Here is a 9,313-nt window from a genome sequence, read left to right on the forward strand (position 1 = left end):
GCTATCTGATCATGGAATGTCAAGGAATGATGGATTTGACTTTAGGGTAAAAAAATACAGATATTCAAGTTTTCCCAAATTCTTCCTGTGTAGTCCACTGGGATAGTATATCTTTGCTGCAAGTAGAAAATATTGAAACAAAGATTCCATAAACAACCACTTAAGCTGGGCACGGTGGCTCACGCCTGTAATCCCAGCACTTTGGGAGGCTGAAGAGGGTGGATCACCTGAGGTCAGGAGTTCAAGACCAGCCTGCCCAACATGGTGAAACCCCGTCTCTACTAAAAATCCAAAAAAAAAAAAAAACAAAAAAAAACAGTGAGGCATGGTGGCGGGCGCCTGTAATCCCAGCTACTCAGGAGGTTAAGGCAGGAGAATTGCTTGAACCCGGGAGGTGGAGGTTGTAGTGAGTCGAGATCGTGCCATTGTACTCCAGCCTGGGCAACAAGAGCAAAACTCCATCTCAAAAAAAACCCCACTTAAATGAAGTCATTGTCTTTTCACCCATTTAATAGGCCTTCATTGTATGATATGTGGGTACAGTTATTATTTTTGTGTTAGAGATAAGGATCCTGAAGCATAGAAAAGTTAAGTTACCAGTCAGGCATGGTGGCTCATGCCTGTAATCCCAGCACTTTGGGACCAACATGGCAAAACCGCATCTCTACCAAAAATACAAAAAATTAGCCGGGCGTGGTGGTGCATGCCTGTAATTCCAGATACTCGGGAGGCTGAGGTACCGAGAGGCCAAGGCTGCAGTGAGCCGAGATCATGCCACTGCACTCTAGCCTGGGGCACAGAGTGAGACTGTCTCAAAAAAAAAAAAAAAAAAAAAAAGAAGGAAGAAGAAAAGTTAAGTTACCTATTGAAGAAGGCTCTCACTCCCAAGGCCACACTTTTAACCACTGTGCAAAGTGCCTCTTCTTTTCTCTGCCAAGATAGTGAAGAAATTAATAGTCCTCAGTCCTTTCATAAGATGTAAAAAGAAAACAAAAATAGTAGAGCTTTTAAATAATTCTTCACTGTAGCAGTTTTCACAAATAGGTCTACTTTTAATATAAACTGGTATGTATACCAGAATGTTCCAGGCAAGTGGTTTTAACTATTTCACGCTTCCATTTCTCCGTGTTACAATAAGACTACCAGTTTTTACCCCTTTCCTACTTCATATAAATGTATGAAGTTGAGTAATATGATGTCATCAAACGTACTTTGAGCTCCTTGGAAAAGTGATACTATGTAAACACAAAGTGGAAGGTTTATAAAAACAGTGTCAGTGTGGTATGTATCCAATGTAAAATAGATCAAATTATTTTATAGAGATTGGGACAAAAATAGCTCTTTAATCTTATCTATTTCTTTCATCATTTTGCATATTGCCTGTCTCTGCGGCTTTCAAGGGCAATCTGAAAGGGAATTAGGTCTGATACATGTTGACTGGATTAGCAGTTTAGCATTCTCCTTGTTAAGGAAATACTGCAATATCCAAGATCTTGGCTGTTTCCAGGTTTTGGAAAAATCTCAGGTCAAAATTTTGTTGCCAGATGGGATTATTACATAGAGGAAAGTTGGCTGTGAATTTCCATATACCACAGGCCATCCTAACTGTCTTTTATGAGGGACCCAACAGACTTTTATTATAATTCAAAAATAGCCAGGTCACCCTAGGACTTTTTTCAGTGTTACCAAAACATCACTTTTACTGCCCAAATGGAAGTAGGCCATTACCTCACAGTAGAAAATAAAAGAAGCTAGCTAGCATGAGACCAAGGTAGTTTTAAAAGGCATGAAGGATGAGAACCACCATTCTTATCTAGTGACTCTGGACAGCGTCACTTGCAAACAGAACTGCCTCATGCACAGATAACAATGCCTGACACCCATTACACTTTACATGCACGTTCACATCTGCCTTTTGGATAAAGGGCAAGAAAGCAACATTTACCATTGAGAAAGAATTAGAAGACTTGTTAGTCTTCTTTTAAAACTTCTTCACATTCCACATGGAGTAACTCTTAGGGAGAAAAACACTGCCAAAACAATCAGCAAAGCATTTTGGAGGCTCATCAGCTCCTGGCTGACAGCTCACATTAGTTGGATGAAGGCTGTGGATAGGCTTTTAGATTTGCTAACCTGTAATTTTGTTTCTAGAGTGGCCCAAAGTGGAAGGAGTTTTCACCCCCTCTCAATAAGCCCTGTTGTACAGCTGTGACCTCTGGCCTATTATAGGTTTTTGAGGATAAGGGAGAGTTCCCTGACATCTTTGGGGTGAAGAAGAGATGGAGGGAGCAAAGCTGCCAAAGACCTCTTGTGATATTTCCACTAGTATCCACCTATAAGTAAGTGCTGGACTATGATTCCCTGGGGAGAGCAGTGGCTCTGAAGACAGGCCCCTGGGCTCTTTCCTGGCTCTGACTCAGCTTCAAACCTGCCATGTAACTGCTCAGAGTCTAAATGTCTTCATTTATGGAACTGAAATAATCCTGCTGAGATTACCTACTTTCTTTGCTTCATAATGTTTGCCTGAGAATAAGAAGCTGGGACTACAGGTGTGTGCCACCACACCCATCTCATTTTTGTATTTTTGGCAGAGAAAGGGTCTCACCTTTTTGCCCAGGCTGGTCTCGAACTCCTGGACTTAAGCAATCCGCCCACTTTGGCTTCCCAAAGTGCTGGGATTACAGGTGTGAACCATCACATGGCTAAAATGTTTTGAAAAAGAGAAACATTGTACAAATGCGAGATGTTGTGCGACATGTCACTGAAACACGGTGGTATAAGAGAAGTTTTGGGAACCAGCAGACCAGAATTAGGCCTGAGAAAATCTTACAGTAAGCAGACCAGAATTAGGCCATCTGAGAAAATCTTACAGTAAGCAGACCATAAAATCTTACAGTAAGCAGGCCATCTTCCCAGGCCTTTTCTCCAGATAGTGAAGAAGGCTTTTTAAAAGCAAAGCCAACTTGATTTGTTAATTGATCATCCAACTTCTTAACTATCCTTTTCTCATGGTAAAATACAGAGAACGTTGTGGGTGAGGAGCAAGTCGGGAGGTGGAATCCACGACCCCCCCATTCCACCCCCAATAGATTGCGTGTGTGGGTCGCTATTGCTAGGACTCACGAGGGCTGGGGATTGAGGGCACAGGGTAGAAGAGGGATCCTCTGCAGGGCAGTGTCAGATGTGTCTGTGTGATGTAGTCATGGGAGAGGCACGAGTCTTGGGCGGGTGTATCTTAGGGGTGTGGAAGTGTCTGCAAGGGCCTCCGTAGTATGTCATCACATTATTTATATCATGGGCATGACCCTGAACGTTCACCCGAGAGTGGTGAGAGAGAAGGCCAGGATTTAAATCAGTCTTGACAGCGCAGATGAAGTTTGTTATTGTTTTCTGCCCTTCCCGAGGGACTTTGGAAATGGCCCCCTGGGAGGTGAATTCTTGGAAAGAATACGAGGGCGGTTAAGGCGTCCCTGTCTCAAAGTCCGCTTTTTTTGCAGCTACCAGGGACTGCGAGGGTCTGCGTCCTGGGTGGAAGGAAGCGGCGTCAGTCAACTTCCTCGCAGCGGCGGCAGCGGCGCGGGCAGCGGCGGAGCGCGCGGGTCTGCGCATCCCGCCCCCGGGTTGGGAAGGGGCGGAGCCGGGCGTCACCCGCCCCCGGCGGTCTCCTCCTCCCGGCCGCTCCCCCAAGCCGAGCCCGCCGCGGTCGCAGCCGCCTGCGGGAAGCTAGTGGCCGGGAACCCGAGGCGGGAGTGCGGGCTGGGCCGGGCTGGGCTGCGCGCACGGGCTCGGCCGCCGCCCCTGCCGGTGAGTCCCGCCGCGGGAGGCGCGGAGCGGGTTGAGTTGGGTATCGGGACCGCGAGGTCGGGGAGCCCCGGGGCCCGAGCTCGGGAGGCAGGGACGTCAGGATCGTGGCTTTGGGGAGTCCTCGTACCCCGAGCTCGGAGGGGAGGTCCAGAGCCGCAGCGTTGGGAACCTGAGGCCAGGGGCCGGAGTTTAGGGCCCCTATGTTGAGTCTCAGAATCCAAGCCCGGAAGAGGGGGGACGACGGGTTAGGATGTTGGGGAGCCCTGGAGCTCTGAACGGCTGTAGGGGGGTGGCCAGGACTACGATGCTGGGGAGTCATGGAGCCCGAGCCTGGAGAGCTGGCGGGGGTGTGGGGACCGCGATGTTGGGAAGCCTGAGCCCATAGGGCGGGAGATTCAGGACCGCGACATGGGGGAGTCCGACAGGGCGGAACGAGGGGCGCCCTGTCCGCATTTTTGGGGCGCCCTCCGCAGGGCGGAGGGGAACGGAACCCGGGAGGGGAGTGCGAAGGGGAGGAAGCCCGGGGTGGGAGGGGGAGCCCGAGGATGGGGAGCCCGAGGTAGGGGAACCCCGGAAAGAGTAGGGTGGGGCTAGGCATGTGCTTTCGCCCGGGAAAGATGGAGGGGGCTTCTCTGAGAGGGTGAGAGGGTTGGCGCGAGGAGCGGAGTTGTGATGAGAACCGCCGGCAGCTGGCTAATGGGCAGATGCTGGGGCTTGGCGGGATGGGAACGCCGCGGTGGGGTGTCGGAGGTGGCTGGTGGGGCTAGAACGCTGGAAGCGTCTGTCTCGGCTATGGGAACGAAGCGCCCTCGGTGGAACAGGGTCGTAGACAACTCGAAAGGGAATCTACTCTAGGCAGCAACACCGGGCATATCGGGGCGGGTGGGGACCTCGCACTCAACGCGCTTGGGGAATATTCGGAGCCTGGGTTTGGGGGGCTGCTGCACCTCGCCGACCCGGTGCGGGGACCTGGAGGCAGCCGGGCACCGCAGCTTCCTGTGCAGCTGTAGGTGCGCCAGGCACTGGCAGACTAGCGGGAGGTACAGGGGCCTTGGCAGACTCATTGTCTTGACCTAAGTTGCATCCCATATTTCTTAGCTGGGTTAGAAATGATTTTGTCCACAAACCCGAAGAGAAGAGCCTAGGCTAAAAAGAATAGTTATGGAGTGAGATTTCAAATGTACAGGTAATATCTACCTGTGTGTGTGTGTGCGCGCCTTAGGGATAACTCATGTAACACACCGTATATGTGATTTTTAGACCCACGTGTGTACTACTTGTTCCAGTACTCTGTGAGAAGCTGTTTCTGCGTAAAAACGAGGAAAATCCACAACCCATACACACACCAAACAATGCCCACAAACGCACTGCATTCCAGTCGAGTTAAACATGAGAGTATTGTGCAGTTTGGGAGTATTTGCTTGTCAGTGAAGACTCCTGTTAGTGAAGTTAATAGGTGTTTCCTGCATGGAAGGTGGACTGCCCTTGACTGCCCTGTTAAGATCATCCACAGCGTGTACCCAGCCCTGAGCTGCTGCACCCTTGACCAGGTCAACTGGAAGGGAGCCAGACTGCTTAGGACCTCCGTGGATGAGTATCCAAGTGTGTATCTAAAAACAAAGGACCAAGGCATGGCTTTTGTTTTTTGTTTTTGTTTTTTATTTCTGTTGCTTGTCCTTGGGTGCATGTCCTTCAATTATTAGTTAAATGTTGACTATCTTACATTAACCCATCTTGTATTGTTAATTATGTATGGTAATTAGTTCAGTTATTTGGCGTAACAACCAATTCTAGAAGACCCAGGGTAGAGGAATCTTATTAAGTGGATATATCTATTGAAAGATACCTGGGTTTTTCTTTTCTTTGCGGGTGTGTGTGCACCAGATTTCCTTCTGGTGCATATAGGTCCATCTTCTGACACACACTGAGATTTGAGCTTCATTGGAGAAACAAGGATTATTTTGGCAACTAGCATTTGTTGGGTCTGTTTCTCAATTCATGAAAAGGAAATATTTAATAGTTATGCAAGTTAACAGGATAGAAAGCGATTTATTCATTTTACAAGAATAATTTCAGGACAAACATGTTTCCATTAAGGGTGTGTGTATACCTTACTGAGTGGTCAGGACCTTGCATCAAAATCTGCATTATCATTCCTGCAGCAGTGTACTTATTCACTTGGACGTAACACTTGCTGATGCTTCCAGTTCTTTATCCAAATGTTAAAATAAATATGCCAGTATTTATACATTCAAATCAGTATTTCTCCCCTTCAAAAGCCTGCTCTTGGCAAGCTGTGTACTAATTCTAGTGATGCTGTCACTACTGAGAATAATTTTGGAGCTCCTGCTTTGGAGTTGCCTTCGGAGTTTGCAACACATTTCCTGATTGCCTCAGCGATGGCAAACCTTCTTCAGCTGGGAAACAGCCAGGCACTGTGCAGGGCCAACTTGGGCTTCCGAGGTGGGGAATCGAGGTTGTCAATAAGAAGTATGCTCATTAAAATAATGAAAATTCTCTTGAAGGACCAGCAGTTCTAAAAGGGGCATTCAGTAATGGCATGGAGTGTGTATTTAGGATTGGAAGGAATTACAGTCGGTCCCTGAACAACACCGGGGTTAGGGGCTCCCATCATCTCCACAGTGGAAATTTTGAGTATAACATTTAACTCCTCAAAAACTTAACTACTTTGAAGCACAACCTTCATTTTGGTGTTTATGCTCCGGTACGTGTGTAAAGTAATTGGTCCTGTCACTTTATTGTTATAGCTTATGGCATATTGGGCTAGAAAAAGTAAGCCTTTCTTTTCCCCTCCTGATATTTGTTACTAGGCAGTCTCCGTCATTGTGGATTTTTACAGAAAGCAAAACAGAAATACAAAAGACTTGTTGTCTCACCAAAAAAAGAGGTACCCAGAAAGCCATTTGCCCCAGCTGTAGGTAATGCCTGGTGCTTGATTTTTGATGTGAAAGGATCTACAGAAGTAAAGGGAAGAGAATGATTTCTGAAAATTAATTTCAACTTTGAGATTTCATGGCACACTGTATAAAAAATGAACTGAACATATCCCTTTTTAAAATCCGCATTTTTTTTTTCAGGTTGTATAGCATAAAGCTTCACACAACCACAGCTTGAATCTTGATCTAGCTGTGGTTTGGGGGCAAGTTTCATCTCTTTTGGCCTCAGTTTTCTTACCTTAAAATGAAGATATCAATGAGCATGTACCTCATGGGGCTGTGATGAAGATGAAATAGCATTGATGCATGTAGAACACTTGAGTTCGGTGCCCAACACATGAGTGCACAATAGAGTCTAGCTATTCTTGTTAGGAATATTATTTATTGATAGTCTTATGTTAAAATTCCTTTGAAGCCATGTGGAAATTTATCATTTCCCAGGTAATGATATTCCCTTCAGTTAGGTTTTGCAACTAACTACAAATAGAACATTTTGGTTTTTGCCCTCCTGTTCTTTTAAGAGTTTTTAAAGGGTGGTCTTTTAAGAATTTTTAAAGGGTAACCTTTAAAAGAAACCACAACTACTTACTTTTTATTTATTCAGAAATGAGGAAATACAGACTCCAAATAAATGGGGTCAGTGCTCCCAGTTACTTTCTTTTGAATTCAGATTTTTTAAAATGAGCATTCCTGTTATGATTGTATATTAGGTATAACAGTTTGGCGTGGTAAGGCAAATCTCAAAAAAGTTTAAAAGCCTCTCCTCTAATTTTTTTTCCTTCATCCAATGAAAATATTATTCTAACGAAACAGCTACAGTTCTCTTGGCATGTATTGAAAGAGATGATTCTGGTAAACATTCCCTTCATTCCAAATGTGAGTTTTGCTCTGCTGTGTTTTTTAAACAATAGGGAAGAATAGCCTGGCACTGAAATCTCAGCTCTTCTGTAAATGTCAACACTAGTTTTTTTTTCAAGTTTATAAGTGTTATGTAATATACATACATCCATATATTAGAAAGATGGGAAAGTTTCATCTTAATTTTAATCAGATGATTAGGGGCTGCTATGAAATAGTTAATGTTTCATGAAATGTTGACCATTTAGTGAGAATTCTCTGTTGTAGGCAAGCAAGTGCTGGAGATGGAGAGGCTTGAGACACAGACTTTGCCCTTCAGAAGTTCTTTCACATCATGTGCTCTCTTACAATGATGCATGAACAAAAGTTTCTTCTCCTAATGGCCTGTGGAGCTAAGAATTAATATGGATTTTACTACATGATCTTTTCCCTCAATTTCTCAAAGACAGGTAAATAGGTGGATCTCTCAATAGTGTTCATATTTTTGAGGTGGATTAACTCTTTCAAAATTAGATCCCGATATGCACTCAGAGGCCATAAAAGGAGATAATAGCTATAATTAGTTAATTACAAAGTTATATATCTGTAGGATAGGGTGGTATTATTGCTTTACCAAACTTTCCTGGAATGTTGTGTTTGGTTCTTGCTCTGTCTTCTGAGTAGCGGTTTATGTACTTGGAAAGGACAAGGAAACAATATACATTGTGGCTTAGACTGGAGCTGTGATGATGATGATTATTTTGAGACAGAGTCTTGCTCCATCACCCAGGCTGGAGTGCAATGGCGCGATCTCGGCTCACTGCAACCTCCATCTCCCAGGTTCAAGCAATTCTCCTGCCTCAGCCTCCTGAGTAGCTGGGATTACAGGCACGTACCACCAGCCCAGCTAATTTTTGTATTTTTGGTAGAGATGGGGTTTCACCATGTTGGTCAGGCTAGTCTTGAGCTCCTGACCTTGTGATCTGCCCGTCTTAGCCTCCCAAAGTGCTGGGATTACAGGCGTAAGCCACCGCGCCCGGCCTGGAGCTGTGATTCTTAATGGGGAGAAGGGGGTGGTGAATTTGCCCCTCTTTCCCCCAGAGGATGAAATTTGGTGATGTCTGGAGACATTTTTGATTGTCGTAACTGGAGGGGGAGGGATGTTACTGGCATCTAATGAGTGGAGTCCAGAGATGCTGCTAACCATACTATAATGCACAGGACAGCCCCTCACAACGAATAATTATCTGGTTCAAAATATCAGTAGTGCTGAGAAGTCCTTGGCTAGAGCATGGGATTTGGAGTAAAAATAAACCTGCATTAGCACCCTGACATCACCATTTCTTAACTGTGCCACCCTGGGTGTGTTACTTAATCTGAGTATCCATCGAATGCATATCTGAAGAGATGTGAATTAGAGTGTGTATGAAATGCTTAGCATATGGCCGGGCGTGGTGGCTCCAGCCTGTAATCCCAGCACTTTGGGAGGCCGAGACGGGCGGATCACGAGGTCAGGAGATCGAGACCATCTTGGCTAACACGGTGAAACCCCGTCTCTACTAAAAAAAGTACAAAAAACTAGCCGGGCAAGGTGGCGGGCGCCTGTAGTCCCAGCTACTCGGGAGGCTGAGGCAGGAGAATGGCGTAAACCCGGAAGGCGGAGCTTGCAGTGAGCTGAGATCCGGCCACTGCACTCCAGCCTGGGCGACAGAGCC

General features: G+C 45.9%; 1 protein-coding gene across 1 annotated transcript in view; it reads left to right on the plus strand.

Moving 5' to 3' along the window:
- Positions 1-3,684: 3,684 nt before the first annotated feature.
- Positions 3,685-9,313, plus strand: part of PAQR8 (progestin and adipoQ receptor family member 8) — a 46,084-nt gene continuing 40,455 nt past the window's right edge. The window contains exon 1 of the mRNA XM_003897733.5: positions 3,685-3,804. The gene's annotated coding sequence lies outside the window, so the exon portion shown is untranslated. The remainder of the gene's footprint in view (positions 3,805-9,313) is intronic.

Source organism: Papio anubis, chromosome 6 (genome assembly GCF_008728515.1).
Source record: "Papio anubis isolate 15944 chromosome 6, Panubis1.0, whole genome shotgun sequence".
Lineage (NCBI taxonomy): Eukaryota > Metazoa > Chordata > Mammalia > Primates > Cercopithecidae > Papio > Papio anubis.